At 44.9% G+C, this 17651-nt stretch overlaps 2 long non-coding RNA genes across 2 annotated transcripts in view; one reads left to right on the plus strand and one right to left on the minus strand.

The window, feature by feature from the left end:
* Positions 1 to 1393: 1393 nt before the first annotated feature.
* LOC118145705 (uncharacterized) overlaps positions 1394 to 17651 on the minus strand; it is a 127621-nt gene continuing 111363 nt past the window's right edge. Inside the window, exons 5-6 of the long non-coding RNA XR_004731017.3 lie at positions 15011 to 15171; positions 1394 to 4975 (exon numbers count right to left, since the gene is read on the minus strand). This is a non-coding gene — a long non-coding RNA (uncharacterized LOC118145705). The remainder of the gene's footprint in view (positions 4976 to 15010; positions 15172 to 17651) is intronic.
* The window catches only part of LOC108593726 (uncharacterized), a 45465-nt gene continuing 32665 nt past the window's right edge, over positions 4852 to 17651 (plus strand). Inside the window, exon 1 of the long non-coding RNA XR_001914274.4 lies at positions 4852 to 4987. This is a non-coding gene — a long non-coding RNA (uncharacterized LOC108593726). The remainder of the gene's footprint in view (positions 4988 to 17651) is intronic.

Genomic DNA, 17651 nt, shown 5'->3' on the forward strand with positions numbered 1-17651 from the left:
GATCATGCCATTGCACTCCCAGCCTGGGTAACAATAGCGAAACTCTGTCCAAAAAAAAAAAAATTGTTGAGTTTAACCCATGTCTTAACATTCTCAGGACACTTTCTCAGGTTATGCTCATTCCTAGTAAGAGTCATGAAGCTGAAGCCTTTCCCAGGAGTGTTGAAGACAGATTGTGTTGGGCAGGATGGGACATTTCCATGGGTTGGAGGTCTGGGTCCATGGAGTCAAGCCTAGTATCTTCTGATCAGTCTTCTCCAACTATTCAAGATCCATTTTCCTGGCTTCTTCCTTCTTCAGCAATTGTGGTTCTTCCCGTGTGAGCACAGCACCGTGATGAAAAGCAGGACTCAGGAGCAAGACTGCCATCTGCTACCTGCATGACTTTGAGAGTATTTGACCTCTGTGCTTCAAATTCTACATCTGTGAAGTGGGTTTTATAAAATAGTACACCTCACTGGCTTGTTATGTGATTGACATGATCTAATGGAGATCAGAACACTGTTTGCCATGATTCTGAGTAGGCAGCTGGGCAAATAACTGTGACGAAACAGACACGGTCTCTACTTCTACCTGCTTACGGTCCAGGGACAAATATCAAACTGGTATTTGGCCACACAGTTAACTGATTACAATTATGATGTGTAGTATTCTACGGGAGTATGTAACTTAGACTGGGGGTGGGAGAAATGGTGTCTCATAATCCTTCCCAGAGTAGGCAATATTTAAGTTGGGGCTCAAAAAAGATACATAAGGGTAATTTAGACTGAGATCTAGTGGGTGAAACAGGTCTGGAAGAGTGTCCTAAACAGAAGGAACATGACAAAGACTTTGACGCTCTGGATAGTGGTCAAGAACAAAAATGAGAGGGTTAGACAGGGACAAAATCAAACAGGGTCTTGGTGGTCCTCGCTAAGGAATCTTAAGTTTTCTTCCCAAGAATGATGGGACAGCATCACAGGTTTCTAAACAAAGGAATGGCATGATGTTATGTCTTGTAAAAGGTCATTTTTGCTGTTGGCCGAAGACTAGGTTCCACTGGGCAAGAAAGAAAAAATGAAAAGACCAGTTAGGAGCTTATTTGTAAATCCTTTGGGGTAGATGAGAAGTGACTCTGTATGGTGGCAATAGAGAAGAGGACGGATTTGAGAGATACTTGGGAGGTAGGAGAGATCTGATGGCTTGATAGTGAAGAGACAAGGGAAACCAGGCAAATGCCCAGAAGTCTCCCCCAGAGCAGCTGGGAGAGAGGAAGGTGAGCTGTATGACAAGGACGGGGTGCCTTTGAAGGAGCATGTCCGTCAAAGGCACTGGGAGCTGATGATCCCGCTCTCCCATACCACTTCCTGCAAATACTTCCTAGATAATTGAAATAAAACAGGGTTTCTGTGTCTCCTTCTGAAATAAAACCATCTCAGGTTTTCACTTTATTTTGTATAAGGGCCAGTGCATCAGGGATGAAGGAGGAAGACCTCCATTGTGGCAAAGAACCCTCTGTGGCTTTAGAGTTCTTAATTGAACCTAGGACATATTTGAAGTAATTAGAAACAAAGTTTATCATTATGCTGACCGCGAGCAGGCCTGTCCACATTCACCGTCAGTTCCTTTCCCTGTCTCTCTCTAGCCATCTTTCTTTCTTGTGTTGAAGGGAAAAAAAATGTTTTTGATATTAATTAAGTTACATGGCAATTTCCTCCCCCTAATTAAAGTGGAACCTTTTCACAGGACACTTTGAAGTGTGGCTCTGTGGATATAAGAAACTTTTCATCCTTCGCCAGAGCTCTGTAGTGTCTCTTCATATTGTTCACTTCAGTCAGAATAAAACTCTTTCTGATAATGAAGGGAAGAGCATTTAACTTTTCCCAGCTTTCACACAGTCAAGTCAGCCTGGAGCGGGGTGTAGGGAAAGCCTGCTGGGGCCCTGGCCTGGGGTGGTGTGGGGGGCTTGAGCCAATGCGCCGACTCAGGTGCATTCGGGAAGCGGGTGGCTGGAAGGTGGGCAAGGGAGGCCGAAATGGGAATTGGGGGTGGGGTGCTGGGAGCCACTTACTTGGAGTGGGGAGATGGGAAGAGCAGCAGCAGCCCACCCTCAGGTGCCAGCTCAGCTCTGTAAGTTCTTGCTGTGAGCTTTGATATTGTAGGGACTTGTGCTCTAATTTCCAAGGGACAGTTTCTGGCTTTGGGCTCAAAGTACCCCTTGAGATGCCCAGAGATGGGATAGTGACAATGACCTACAGAGTAAAGAGAGAAAGTGAGGAAATGGACTGAGGGTAAGAGTAGGAGAAAAAAAATCCACACAGGAAGGAGGGCTCAGTCCCTCACCCTGAAAGGGCTCTCTCAGCCAGGGAGATATTTGTGACTTTTCACACCTTGGTGGTTCCTTCGATTTACTTCCCCCCGCTTCACCTTTTCCCCTCTCTCATACCCCTCCAAATGCCCTCAAGGTGAGTGAAAAAAGGAGGAGTCTTGTCCCCTCCCTGCCCAGAAACCAATTTCTCATGAAAACACCCCAGGGAGGAAGCAGAGGCCACTGGTTTTTATCTGTGAATCTCACTGGGAGTGTTTTCCCTGTAGATATCGACAGCCAGTAAAACACATATCACAGACGAAACCAGCAACAGCCTCCCCGTGTCCACTGCCTCCCCGCCAAGATGCCACCAGTCCAGAGTGTCAGATGCTTCAACTGGATTATTGCTGTTTCCCCAGCTGTCTCAAGGTGTCTCCCAAATAGCTTCAAAGCCACAGACAAAAGCAAATGGGAGAGGCCGAGTCTCTCTTTGAGAAGCACCTGAGGCAGGTAGAGACGGACCACAGGTTCCCCTTTCATGGGTTCAGCTTCAGCAGCTGCCAGCCTCCTGTCTTGGGCCAAGGAGGCAGTAGCAGGTCCCCAACAGGAGGCCTCGGCTGCCCGTGCAGCCTGCAAACACCAGGAGGATGAGGACAAAGAGCAGGAGCTCTGCCTGCCTGGGTGCTGATGCTGCGCTGAAGACAGGCACAGGGCGGGGAGGATGTGGTAGAAGAGTTAGGAAGGTTGGGGGTTTTCGTGATGTCCTGAGGCATCCTTTAGTAACCTAATTCTGCTTTGTATTGGTTGAGTGACTCCCGAATGCCAGGTGTTAAACTAGGTGGCAGGATGAAGGCAGAGTCCCAGCCCAGCAGGGAAGTGGTCCTCCTCACGGGTACTTCTAGCAGAAGGTGGTTGCATCCTGTAAATATAAGTGGACAAAAAACAACACACTCCGGGAGCCTCAGGAAGGCAAACTTGATTCTGACTCAGGGAGATCTGATAAAACCCTCTTGGAGGTATGATTTCAGCTGCCTGGATTACATGTGGGCAGGTGGAAAGATGGCAAAAGAAGTTCCAGATGGAGGGAGCCACAGAAGAAAGGTGCTGAGGAGTGGCAGAACTAGTGCATTTGGGTACTTTAGGTTGGAAGGTATCATCTGAGCCGAAGGGGGATCCAGGGAATGGGGTTGGGGAGGAGAGTGATGAGGTGTGAGGCATGGCAGTGAGGGAGTGCAGCTGCATGAGGCTGGTCTACCAGGCTGAGGAATGTGGCTTTTCTTTTTTGTATCATGGGAAACCAGGAAAGACTTACTGAGGTGTGGAGTGATGGGATTAATACTATATTTTAGAGAAACAATTCTGTTCCCTTTTGACACATAGTCCCTAATCCTTTATCCCTGGCACATGGTTTGCCACTGAGAAAGCTAGGAACACATAAACACACTTTAATGTGGGGCTTGGGAGAACTGCCAAGCCATGGCACTAGCTTCCCCTATCTCCTGAACCTGGTCCCTATCCATCGGCAGCTTCCCTATGGGTAAGTTTAGCTAGGCTCCAAGGGAGCAGGGCACAGAAGACAGAATTGCTTTTCCCAAGGACCACTGGTTAAGTAAGCACCATCCTTATCCTTGGCCATGCTGACTTTGATGAGAGATTATTATGATAACTCAATGAAATATGCAAATTCCAAGGGATTTACAGGAAAGGGTGATGGGAGTTAGGGATGGCGTTAATCTGGGAAGGCTTTCTGAAAGAGGCGGCCTTATGTTTGAGATCTCACAGGTAAAATGAGTTGGCGGGAGATAAAAGGGAAAGGCCATCCAGCAAGAAGACTCATCAAAGCAGAGGATGGCAAATATGACCAGGGGTAAGGGAACAGTGTGTTAGGGAGGAAGGCGAGGTGGGAGGGTTGTAACAGGACTTTGAGGTGGAAATGCCAGTCAAGGGGGCTATGAATTCCAGGTGGTGGAAGTCTGTAGGGTGGTCTGTAAATAATGGGCCACGTCAACCCATTGTTTGGAGCCCTTCTTCCTTCACCTCTGCCGAGAGTACAAGCAGACTCCCCTCATTTTGTTCCCATGGGATACAGCAATGCAGGATGGATGAGAGTAGACCCTTAACTGCTTAATCTGAAGTAGTCATCAAATCCTCCTGAAATGAGCAGGGCAGGAAAGGTGCTGTGACGAGGGCAAGCGGCCCCGCTGAACTGAACAGTGGAAATCATGTGTGTGCAGTCGTCCATTGGTATCCGTGGTGGATTGGTTCCAGGACCTCCCGCAGATACCAAAATCCATGGATGTTCGTGTTGTCCTTGCACACTTTAAATCATCTCTAGATTACTTAGAACACCTAACACGATGTAAACGCTAGGGCAGGTAGCTGTTATCCTCTAACATTTCAGGAATAATGGCAAGAAAAAGTCTGTACATGTTCAATATAAACACTTTTTTGAATATTTTTGATCTGCAGTTGGTCGAATCCATGGAGGGCCGGCTGTATTATCTATTCTGCAAGGCAACTAGGCCCAAGGCCCGAGTGATAACCTGTGCTCTTTTTATCTTGGCAGTGAATCTGTGCTGCCTAGCCGAGAGGCAGGATCGGGTTTTCGATGTGCTCTGAATACCTGGGAACACTCTCCATGGCATTGCTTCGTTGGAAAATCTTCTTTGAAAAGGCAACAAACTCCACCTGGAAGAACAGGTAAGTAAGTAACTAACTTAACAACTATTTTGTGCCTTACCCTTTTATAAAAGCCATCCACGTACCATTTAATGTTCACAGAACACTTACGAAGACTCCAGGAGAGATTTGATGATGCCCATTTTACAGACAAGGAAACAAGCTCAGATAAATAGTTCCCCCCAAAGCCCACAGTTCCTAGTTGTAGAGCAAAGACTCAGTTCCCTTTTCTTCTGGGGATAAATCATGTGTATTTTCTGCCACAGACAGGGTCCTAAGGAAGACCAATTTCTTTCCATCAGGACGGGGTATGGTTCTTGAATCCAACACCTGATTTCTTATTGCAGAGGTTCCTAAGGGCTGGGTCTTTAGCGCTGATGAAAGTCAGATTCCAGCCGCCAGCCGTAGGAGATACCTGCAGGCGTTCCAGCCAACCCAGAGACCTAGAAAGAAAACCCAAGCATTCCTAACCTTTAAAAAGATCTTAGCCTGTGGACAGATAAATTAACTCCAGGGCTCTGGGGAGATTAAACCTTATTTTATGGTTTGCTTGTTAAAAACGCATAACTCCAAATCTCACCAGAGATTGCAATTAAGATAGCACAGGGCTAAAGCTATATGAGAAGTATTATTTACTCCCGGTTCCCTGCAAAGTCCAAAACGACAATGGGCTTTTCCATTTCATAACCCGCAGTCGAGCTGAAGCCACCTGCCTTTGTACCTAAAATGCTTTAGGACACGTGCTTCTCTCCCAGCGCAGCTGCTACCACAGTTCTGTTATCCTTTGTGGTTGCCCAAAGTAGCCATAAAAACCCAAAGTTAAAACAAAGTTTCCTGGGCGTTAATGTTCAAGAGACACCAAGAACATTTTTTACCATCTGCTTCTCTGCTGTTCTCACCTGAGGGGCCCTTTTTCTGTGTTCTCCTTTGAATGCCTGACATGTACGAGCCCCAGATAGCTCCCTAATTTCTAGCAAAGTCCCGGGAAAAGCCAGATCACCCCAGAGCCGACTGATCACACTAAAGTATGAGGGAGAGAGCTGCCACAAGCCTTCTCAGCCATTGCTACTGGAGACCACACACAGTGAGTCGAACACATTTTTTCCCACTCTGGAAGTTCTGTGAAAAGTTGGTTACTCTGTGTGCTCAAAGACAATTCCCAAGGACTGTTTAGATTTTCTTTCTGGGGTCCTTTTTACTCCTTGAGATTCATGGTTGGCTTTTCGGTCTTCTGTGTGTATAGAAGAGATGCATAATGAATTTATGAGCGTCTTTCTGTGAGAAATTTCATCTTAGCCACTGTGGTGTAGTGACAGTCTTTCTCAAATTTGTCTTTTGCATTTTAAGACTCATGTGGAGCGTTTGATTCGTATTCAGATTCCTGACTCCATTGAAGAGTCGCTCAACCAAGTGATTCTTATCATCAAGTGAATCTGGAGATGCTGGTGTAGTGAAAAGAATACTCCGTGGGGAGATAGGAGAACTGAGTTTTAGACTAACCTTTATTACCTACTAACTATTTGATCTTTATCTCGTCTCAGTGCTTGCTAGTTGTTAAATGCCTCCTTGCAAAAGGAGGGGCAGCTATGATTAAGTGTGTCAGGCATGTTCTAATTGCGTTGTAAGCAAAAACCCTACAAAGTAGCCTCAAGGTCACACAGCTAGTCAGAGGCAGGGCCAAGATTCAAACAGATTGGCTCGACTCATGAGCCCAGCTTTCTAACTACTATGCTGTGCTACCTCTGTAAATAGGTTCTCTCAGCTCCAATGTCCCACAAGTTTCTTGTAGCCAAAGAAAAGACCTCACACAATCTATGAGAAGTAGACCTTCCATTGCAGCTTGCTCCATCTCTGTCCTGGGTGAATCCCCCTGCTCCTAAATAACACAAAGACTCTGGACCAGCCCTGCATTTTGTTTTTTTCTTTGCTGGTGATTATCTGGGGCTGATTTGGCCAAACTTCTAAGTCTGTTGCCTAGCAAGTCCCAGCACATCTGGAGTCCTGCTGTTGTCTCAATTGCACAGCTGTCCACGGCAAAGATGCAGTCATCAGAAAGCCGCAGCCCAATGGAAATCCAGGGAGCAATCTTTATATGGATCAGCTCTTTAAACCTTTGTGTGGATTTCGCGTCTCACTCACAAAGACAACGGAGCAAGCTAGCAGAGTTCATACTGAGATGTGAGTGGCTTTATAACCAGCATGAGGAAGATTTCCACAGAAAAACCTCTTCTTTCCTGGTGACAGACCTGAATTTTTGCTAAGGGGGGGAAAAAAAAGCTCTCTCTTCGAGAGCATTTGTGTGGACCTAGGTGCTTTGAAATGGAGAAAAGCCAGAAGATTCCTCTGAGGCAAAGAGATACCGCCGAACAGTGCAGGCCCCAAATTTAGGTTTTGTAGACCTGCACATTTAAACGTTTCCAAAAGCTTAAGGAGGCAGAGCCAATTTGAAGCTCTTCTTTTATTTCATGCAACAGGGTAGAGGATATTGTTTTGGGGGTGGGGAAGATTGAAACCTGCAGTGAAAGTAAATGAAAAACCAAAATCTCTGCTGGAGGTGTAGATAAAAACCAGAAAATAAAAAAAGGAAGCAAAACTGACCAGTCTTGTTTCGCTCCCCAAGGAGAGAAGTGCTGCAGAAAGGAAGAAAGCGACAACTGTCGGCCCTGTGATCTCGTATTCTATTAATCGGGCCTCTCCGTAGCTTACACTCTCCCAGACAAAGGCCATTGATGTTCAAAATGGCGACACAGGCACCGTAGGGTCCTGAAGTGGCTTCTGCATCAACAAAGACCAATGAAATTACACTCAATGCTAAACTTCAGCATGTCAAACCCGGATGGGACCTTAGAAGTCTTCTGGTCCCACCCCCTCATTTTGCTGTTAAGGAAACTGAGGCCCAGAGGTCATGAGGCTGGCCAATGTAAACTGGGAACAAGACCCGAAGACTCGAGATTCCGCCTGCTCTTCTTTTGACACCACGCTAACAACCCCAACTCAGTTGTTATCGTTATTTGAACATGAGCAATCTGTGGTTACTAATAATAGGGTTACTTTTATTTGCCCTATTATTTGATGGAGTAGAGCTCATCCATGGCTCAGTTAATTAATATATTCATTCTATTAGTAGTTTCATTCCTCTGTGTGGGGTGTGTGTCTTTAGTGACACTGTGCTTCTAACATGCTGTTCTTTCTGTGAAGGCCAAAAAAGGTGATCCAATGAGCTGGGAGGATCATTCCCTCCCTCTCGGGGTATTGTCACTGACCTAATTTATTAATTTTACCTCCCTCCCAGTTTAGAAACCTGGACACAACCAGGGCTCTTCACATTAAGTTGTCAGTATTGTCATTAACATTTGTATCAATAATCCTGAGCTCTGACAACTTCCCTTATTTTTAGACCTAAATCGTAGTTGATAATATAAATATCTCACTCTAGGCAGGGCACCATAAAGCAATGATTGCACTTCCCAGGTGAGGCGAATTTCTTGGCAGCACCTGAGATATGTTCTAATCACTCAGAGACCCTGGGACAGAAGATTATTATACTATTAGATAGTATAGAACAAAGAAGACACCTGTTCCACCGGCAGAGTGCCAAGTCCTCCCTCCAGAGAGAATAATGAAGGTGGGCCTGGTTGTGGGTGTATGTTGTGGCGCCGTAGGCCTGTAATAATGGAGCCTATGCTAGTCGAGAAGCCCAGGACAGTCCTCCTGAATTTGTAATGAGCTTTGCAATCTTCAAATACCCTTTCCCAGCAGAGCGGGACTGATCCCCACAGCAGCAGTTTGGATTTTATTTTTTTTAATTGCATTTTAGGTTTTGGGGTACATGTGCAGAACATGCAAGACAGTTGCATAGGTACACACATGGCAGTGTGTTTTGCTTCCTTTCTCCCCTTCACCCACATTTGGCATTTCTCCCCAGGCTATCCCTCCCCAGCTCCCCCCACCACCACTGGCCCTCCCCTTTTCCCCCCATAGACCCAGTGTTTAGTACCCCCCTCCCTGTGTCCATGTGTTCTCATTTTTCATCACCCGCCTATGAGTGAGAATATGCAGTATTTCATTTTCTGTTCTTGTGTCAGTTTGCTGAGAATGATGTTCTCCAGATTCATCCATGTCCCTACAAATGACACAAACTCATCATTTCTGATTGCTGCATAATATTCCATGGTGTATATGTGCCACATTTTCCCAATCCAGTCTATCATCAATGGGCATTTGGGTTGATTCCAGGTCTTTGCTATTGTAAACAGTGCTGCAATGAACATTTGTGTGCATGTGTCCTTATAGTAGAACGATTTATAGCCCTTTGGATATATACCCAGTAATGGGATTGTTGGGTCAAATGGAATTTCTATTTCTAAGGCCTTGAGGAATCGCCACACTGTCTTCCACAATGGTTGAACTAATTTACACTCCCACCAACAGTGTAAAAGTGTTCCTTTTTCTCCACATCCTCTCCAGCATCTGTTGTCTCCAGATTTTTTAATGATCGCCATTCTAACTGGCATGAGATGGTGTCTCAATGTGGTTTTCATTTGCATCTCTCTAATGACCAGTGATGATGATCATTTTTTCATATGATTGTTGGCCTCATATATGTCTTCTTTTGTAAAGTGTCTGTTCATATCCTTTGCCCACTTTTGAATGGGCTTGTTTGTTTTTTTCCTGTAAATCTGTTTGAGTTCTTTGTAAATTCTGGATATCAGTCCTTTGTCAGATGGGTAAACTGCAAAAATTTTTTCCCATTCTGTTGGTTGCCGATTCACTCTAGTGACTGTTTCTTTTGCCGTGCAGAAGCTGTGGAGTTTCATTAGGTCCCATTTGTCTATTTTGGCTTTTGTTGCCAATGCTTTTGGTGTTTTGTTCATGAAGTCCTTGCCTACTCCTATGTCCTGGATAGTTTTGCCTAGATTTCCTTCTAGGGTTTTTATGGTGCCAGGTCTTATGTTTAAGTCCTTAATCCATCTGGAGTTAATTTTAGTGTAAGGTGTCAGGAAGGGGTCCAGTTCCTGCTTTCTGCACATGGCTAGCCAGTTTTCCCAACACCATTTGTTAAACAGGGAATCCTTTCCCCATTGCTTGTTTTGTCAGGTTTATCAAAGATTGTATGCTTGTAGATATGTTGTGTTGCCTCCGATGCCTCTGTTTTGTTCTATTGGTCTATGTCTCTGTTTTGGTACCAGTACCATGCTGTTTTGATTACTGTACCCTTGTAGTATAGTTTGAAATCCAGTAGTGTGATGTCCCCCGCTGTGTTCTTTTTTCTTAGAATTGACTTGGCTATGCAGGCTCTCTTTTGGTTCCATATGAAGTTCATGGTGGTTTTTTCCAGTTCTGTGAAGAAAGTCAATGGTAGCTTGATGGGGATAGCGTTGATTCTGTAAATTACTTTGGGCAGTATAGCCATGTTCACGATATTAATTCTTCCTAATCATGAACATGGTATGTTTCTCCATCTGTTTGTGTCCTCTTTTATTTCGTTGAGCAGTGGTTTGTAGTTTTCCTTGAAGAGGTCCCTTACGTTCCTTGTGAGTTGTATTCCTAGGTATTTTATTCTTTTTGTAGCAATTGTGAATGGCAGTTCGTTCTTGATTTGGCTTTCTTTAAGTCTGTTATTGGTGTAGAGAAATGCTTGTGATTTTTGCACATTGATTTTATATCCTGAGACTTGCTGAAGTTGCTTATCAGTTTCAGGAGTTTTTGGGCTGAGGTGATGGGGTCTTCTAGGTATACTATCATGTCGTCTGCAAGTAGAGACAATTTGGCTTTCACCTTTCCTATTTGAATACCCTTTATTTCTTTCTCTTGCCTGATTGCTCTGGCTAGAACTTCCCGTACTATATTGAATAGGAGTGGTGACAGAGGGCATCCTTGTCTAGTCCCGGATTTCAAAGGGAATGCTTCCAGTTTTTGCCCATTCAGTATGATATTGGCTGTTGGTTTGTCATAAATAGCTTTTATTACTTTGAGATACGTTCCATCGATACCGAGTTTATTGAGGATTTTTAGCATAAAGGGCTGTTGAATTTTGTCGAGTGCCTTCTCTGCGTCAATTGAGATAATCATGTGGTTTTTGTTTTTGGTTCTGTTTATGTGGTGAATTACATTTATAGACTTGCGTATGTTGAACCAGCCTTGCATCCCCACGATGAATCCTACTTGATCATGATGGATAAGTTTTTTGATTTGCTGTTGCAATCAGCTTGCCAATATTTTATTGAAGATTTTTGTGTGTATGTTCATCATGAATATTGACCTGAAGTTTTCTTTTCTTGTTGGGTCTCTGCTGGGTTTTGGTATCAGGATGATGTTGGTCTCATAAAATGATTTGGGAAGGATTCCCTCTTTTTGGATTATTTGGAATAGTTTCAGAAGGAATGGTACCAGCTCCTCTTTGCGTGTCTGGTAGAATTCGGTTGTGAACCCATCTGGACCTGGGCTTTTTTTGGGTGGTAGGCTCTTAATTGCTGCCTTGACTTCTGACCTTGTTATTGGTCTATTCATAGTTTCAGCTTCCTCCTGGTTTAGGCTGGGAGGACACAGGAGTCCAGGAATTTATCCATTTCTTCCAGGTTTACTAGTTTATGTGCATAGAGTTGTTTGTAATATTCTCTGATGATGGTTTGAATTTCTGTGGAATCTGTGGTGATTTCCCCTTTATCATTTTTTATTGCATCTATTTGGTTGTTGTCTCTTTTCTTTTTAATCAATCTGGCTAGTGGTCTGTCTATTTTGTTGATCTTTTCAAAAAAACCAGCTCTTGGATTTATTGATTTTTTTGAAGGGTTTTTCGTGTCTCTATCTCCTTCAGTTCAGCTCTGATCTTAGTTATTTCTTGTCTTCTGCTGGGTTTTGAGTTTTGTTGATCTTGCTCCTCTAGCTCTTTCAATTTTGATGATAGGGTGTCAATTTTGGAGATCTCCATTCTCCTCGTATGAACACTTATTGCTATATATTTTCCTCTAGAGACTGCTTTAAATGTGTCCCAGAGATTCTGGCATGTTGTGTCTTTGTTCTCATTGGTTTCGAAGAACTTATTTCTGCCTTAATTTCATTGTTTACCCAGTCAACATTCAAGAGCCAGTTGTTTGGTTTCCATGAAGCTGTGTGGTTCTGGGTTGGTTTCTGAATTCTGAGTTCTAACTTGATTGCACTATGGTCTGAGAGACTGTTTATTATGATTTCAGTTGTTTTGCATTTGCTGAGGAGTGCTTTACTTCCAATTATGTGGTCAATTTTAGAGTAGGTGTGATGTGGTGCTGAGAAGAATGTATATTCTGTGGATTTGGGGTGGAGAGTTCTGTAAATGTCTATCAGGTTTGCTTGCTCCAGGTCTGAGTTCAAGCCCTGGATATCCTTGTTGATTTTCTGTCTGGTTGATCTGTCTAATATTGACAGTGGAGTGTTAAAGTCTCCCACTATTACTGTGTAGGAGTCTAAGTCTCTTTGTAAGTCATTAAAAACTTGCCTTATGTATCTGGGTGCTCCTGTATTGGGTCCATATATGTTTAGGATCATTAGCTCTTCTTGTTGTATCCATCCTTTTACCATTATGTAATGGCCTTCTTTGTCTCTTTTGATCTTTGTTGCTTTAAAGTCTATTTTATCAGAGACAAGAATTGCAACTCCTGCTTTTTTTTTGCTCTCCATTTTCTTGGTAATCTTCCTCCATCCCTTTATTTTGAGCCTTTGTGTATCCTTGCATGTGAGATGGGTTTCCTGGATACAGCACACTGATGGGTTTTGGATTTTTATAAAATTTGCCAGTCTGTGTCTTTTGATTGGTGCATTTAGTCCATTTACATTTAGGGTTAATATTGTTATGTGTGAATTTGATACTGCCATTTTGATGCTAGCTGGCTGTTTTGCCCGTTAGTTGTTGTAGATTCTTCATTATGTTGATGCTCTTTAGCATTTGGTGTGATTTTGGAATGGCTGGTACTGGTTGTTCCTTTCTATGTGTAGTGCCTCTTTCAGGAGCTCTTGTAAAGCAGGCCTGGTGGTGACAAAATCTCTGAGTACTTGCTTGTTCGCAAAGGATTTTATTTTTCCTTCACTTATGAAGCTTAGTTTGGCTGGATATTAAATTCTGGGTTGAAAGTTCTTTTCTTTAAGGATGTTGAATATTGGCCCCCACTCTCTTGTGGCTTGTAGTGTTTCTGCCGAGAGATCTGTTGTGAGTCTGATGGGCTTCCCTTTGTGGGTGACCTTTCTCTCTGGCTGCCCTTAGCATTTTCTCCTTCATTTCAACTCTGGTGAATCTGATGATTATGTGCCTTGGGGTTGCTCTTCTTGCAGAATATCTTTGTGGTGTTCTCTGTATTTCCTGCATTTGAGTGTTGGCCTGTCTTGCTCGGTGGGGGAAATTTTCCTGGATGATGTCCTGAAGAGTATTTTCCAGCTTGGATTCATTCTCTTCGTCCCCTTCTGGTATACCTATCAAACATAGGTTAGGTCTCTTCACATAGTCCCACATTTCTTGGAGACTTTGTTCATTCCTTTTTGCACTTTTTTCTCTGATCTTGGTTTCTCGTTTTATTTCATTGAGTTGATCTTCAACTTCTGATATTCTTTCTTCTGCTTGGTCAATTCAGCTGTTGAAACTTGTGCATGCTTCACAAAGTTCTCGTATTGTGTTTTTTAGCTGCTTTCATTCATTCATATTCCTCTCTAAGGTATCCATTCTTGTTATCATTTCCTCAAATCTTTTTTCAAGGTTCTTAGTTTCTTTGCATTGATTTAAAACATGTTCTTTTAGCTCACAAAAGTTTCTCATTATCCACCTTCTGAAGTCTAATTCTGTCATTTTGTCACAGTCATTCTCCATCCAGCTTTGTTTCTTTGCTGGTGAGGAGTTTTGGTCCTTTGTAGGAGGCAAGGTGTTCTGGTTTCGGGTGTTTTCCTCCTTTTTGCGCTGTTTTCTTCCCATCTTTGTGGATTTATCCACCTGTCGTCTGTGTAGTTGCTGACTTTTCGATTGGGTGTCTGAGTGGACACCCAGATTGTTGATGATTAAGTATTTCTGTTTCTTAGTTTTCCTTCTACCAGTCTAGCCCCTCCACTGTACGACTGCTGAGGTCCACTCCAGGCCCTGCTTGTCTGGGTTGCACCCCTAGCAGCTGCAGAACAGTGAGGGATGCTACCAGTTTCTTTTTCTGCTATCTTTGTCCAAGAATGATGTCTGCCAAATGTCAGTCTTCTGGATATAGAGGGGTCAGGGAGCTGCTTGAGGAGACAGTCTGTACTTTATAGGAGCTCAATTGCTGAGATGTGAGCTCTGTTGTTCATTCAGGGCTGTTAGGCTGCTACGTTTAATTCTGCTGCAGCAGAACTCATAAAAAAAAAACTCTTTTTTTTTCTCAGATGCTCTGTCACCGGGGGGTTGGGGCTTTCTTTGTGAGTGTCCGTTGTGCTGTCCTGCCCAGCTAGGAGGCAGTCTAGTCACTATTTGCCTTCCGAGGCTCTGCCCTGCTGGTGTGAGGTTCGCCCTGTTGCTGCAGGCTCTGCCCTTCTGCTGCGGTCTCCACCCTGCTGCCATGGGCTACACCCTGCGGCGGAGTCTCTCTGTTGTAGCGAGTTGCCTCAGCAATGGCAGGCTGTGTCAGCAATGGGCGTGTACCTCAGTAGGGGTGGATTGCCTCGGTAATGGCGGACGACCCTCCCCCACAGAGCTGCACTATACTGGGTTCAGCTGTGCCCTAAGGGAACCTCTCCACCGGGAGTGTTTGGAATCTCCATTTGTTTGTCCCACTGTGCTACCCCAAATGCTGTTTTCCTGGAATCTCCTGGGCTGGCTCACTGTCCAAGTCCCATTCAGTCTCAAGTTCAGCCCTCTCAAGTCTCAGATTGCTGGTTCAACAGGGCACCTGGACCAGTGCGCTTTGTGTGGAGCGCTGTATAGTGCCACTGTGCTATAGTGCCGGCCGCCAGCCGCACCAGCCAAAACCTCTGCCTGGTGTCCCATGTCTCTTTTATACCTGGGAATTTCCCCGTTCTGTGGGCAACAAAGATCCGTGTGGAAATGCGGCCCTGACTCACCCTCTCTGCGCATTCACCGAGAGCTTCAATCCTGGGTTGTTCTCACTGTGCCATCTTGAGTCTCCATAAGCAGTTTGGATTTTTATCTGGAAGTTAGACAGACGATGGGATGATGTCCGTAGTAGTGCATTTTCAAGTCTCTCATTGTACAGATGAGGAAACTGAGGATTAGAGAACAGAAGTAATTTGGACAGAGCTGGTATTCAAATTCACATCTTTCTACCCCCTTCACCCCACATTACTTAATATGGATTATCCCAACACCTCAGCAAATTAGGTCAGGCCAAAATGAGGTTCCGAGTTTCACTCACTGACCTGACATTTGTTTGGTTAATATCAATAGAATGCCAGTGACATATAATGCACTGTGTCACGCTGAGGAATACAGTGATTGCTATATTACCCTCTAAGCAGAAAGGATACTTTTTGGATAATTTTTAAACTTCCACAGTTAGAGATGATTATGGATTCTAGGTGCCCATCCAAAAAATATCTTTCAGGAAGAAAGTGGTAGAAGGGTTCACCCACATCATACTTTTCAGTCTGCCTCATCCTGAGAGGGCTAATGCACTCCGCCCTTCAACCCTCACCTACCCCTCACATCCAGTTGCTCCAGACAGACAGCCACAGGTGGCCTGTCATGGGAAGAGCCCCCCATGCAAACAGTATCCATGTGTATGCTAGTACACACACACTGCTTGGCTGGTGCCATCCACCCACATTGCACTCTGGTTCATGAAACTTCCCTCCTCCAGGCCCTGGTCTGCTAAGAGTGCACTGTGGGAGTGGTGCACGAGAGTCACAAACACCCCAGAACGTCTGCCTGCCCCAGGCTAATGTCCCGCTGCCACCAGAAACTCCCCAGCCTCTTCTCCCTGCATACTCAGCAATCACTCCAACCTCTGTGTCACACTTTCCCGGAGCTCCCTCTGACAAGTTGATCAGGTTGAGAGACGACACTGTCAATGGGCATACATACAAACAAAAGTGAAAAGAAAGGAAAAGTGTGGAAAAAAGCTCGGGAGGCTCCCTTGGTGCTGCAAGGACACCTTCCCAACTCCCAAGGTCGTGCGAGCAGGCTGGGAGAGGCATCCTCATTCTTCCCCTTCCCTTGATTCTTAAGTGAGCCTCCTCCGTGGGTGCCTGTGCAGCTCCCTCCTCTGTGGCGTGGGATGGGAACGGGGGAGCATCACGTTTCAGTAGGAGATTGCTTGGTAAGACAATGGCTGAGCTGATAATGCCAGCAAAGTCATGACACCAGGGACCTCTTACAATTCTAAGATCCAATCATCTTTAAAATATTACGTCTAAGATGGATTTGAACAGGGGCTATAGCAAACAATTGATCCCAGTATATTTACTGAGAGTGCAGGCACCCTGATGAAATATTAATCTGGGCTAGGGAGTTGGAGAGGGGAGGGGCTGAGAAGCATTAGACTGACCAAGTTCTTTCTAAAAATCCTTTGACAAATAAGTTTAATTAGGGAAATGTAGATGCTACTAATCTCTCTCTCTCTCTCTCTCTCTCTCTCTCTCTCTCTCTCTCTCTCTCTCTCTCCCCCCCCTCAACTCTCTCCCTCTCTCTCTCCCTACCTACTACCTACCTACCTACTTACTTACTTATCTATCTGTCTATCTACATCCTAGTCTTTATAAAAATTCCAAGAGTCAGCAAAATAGAAGACCTGCCTCCTTTATCAAGCCTCTCCTCAACTCTACCCATCCCCCATGCATTCTTTTCACATCTGCTAATGCCCAAACCCCATTCAAATACTGAACATTTTTCATTGGTTGCCTAGGACCTCTTTTCCTTGGGACTTGGCACCTTCCTATTTTCTGCATTTCCTCCCACATCAGTGACTTTCCTGTAACCGCCTGGAGGATCTGCAGCTTCAGTCCAGTCTGGGGAAATGTGGTACAACCCCAGGACATTCAGAGTAAGCGGCTAGGCTCTTGTATGATAATAAAGGCTTTGGAAGTGGGAGGTGAGCTGGAGTATCGAGCAATTTATCCTGGACACGTGTCTGACAGAACAGCATCAGTCCCTTACCTCCCTGCCTATAGAAGCATCAATAACATCGATAAAGCTGCTGCCTCCAGCATCAGCCTTTCAGCGTGGCCATGAGACGAAGGACAAAGAAACAGCCTCTTTCCTGGCAGAGCTGAACTTATTGCTTGTAGTTAATGGGAGGGTAGAGGAGAGGACCAACCCCATGGAAGGCTGAGAAATTCCAGTCACTGACAAGCAGGGGCATGGTCAGAGGAGCCACATGGGCCAGGGACCACTGCAGACACTGCTGGAGGAAGGGCACATGCCTAGGGCCCAATGGAGCAGCTGAACATCATCTCTGGGGAGAAGGCCCCCAGGGCAAATCCTGTTCATATTCCTAGCAAGAGGGACCACCAGTATCCGTCCAGTTAGAGGCACAGGTTTCTTTCTAAAGACATGGATGAGGATACTTGCATTCCCAATTTCGAACTTGTTTTGGAGACACTGGCCCATTGTTCCCTGGAAACTGCCATGTGCCACTCTCGCGTCTCTCTGACTTTGTTCTTTCTTTTGCCTGGAGTGCCTGGCTTTGGGAAAGATGCCTCTGCAGGCTTCTGGTTCAGGTCCAATGTCTGTGAAGCTTTACCTGAC

The sequence above is a fragment of the Callithrix jacchus genome, chromosome 10, assembly GCF_049354715.1.
Source record: "Callithrix jacchus isolate 240 chromosome 10, calJac240_pri, whole genome shotgun sequence".
Lineage (NCBI taxonomy): Eukaryota > Metazoa > Chordata > Mammalia > Primates > Cebidae > Callithrix > Callithrix jacchus.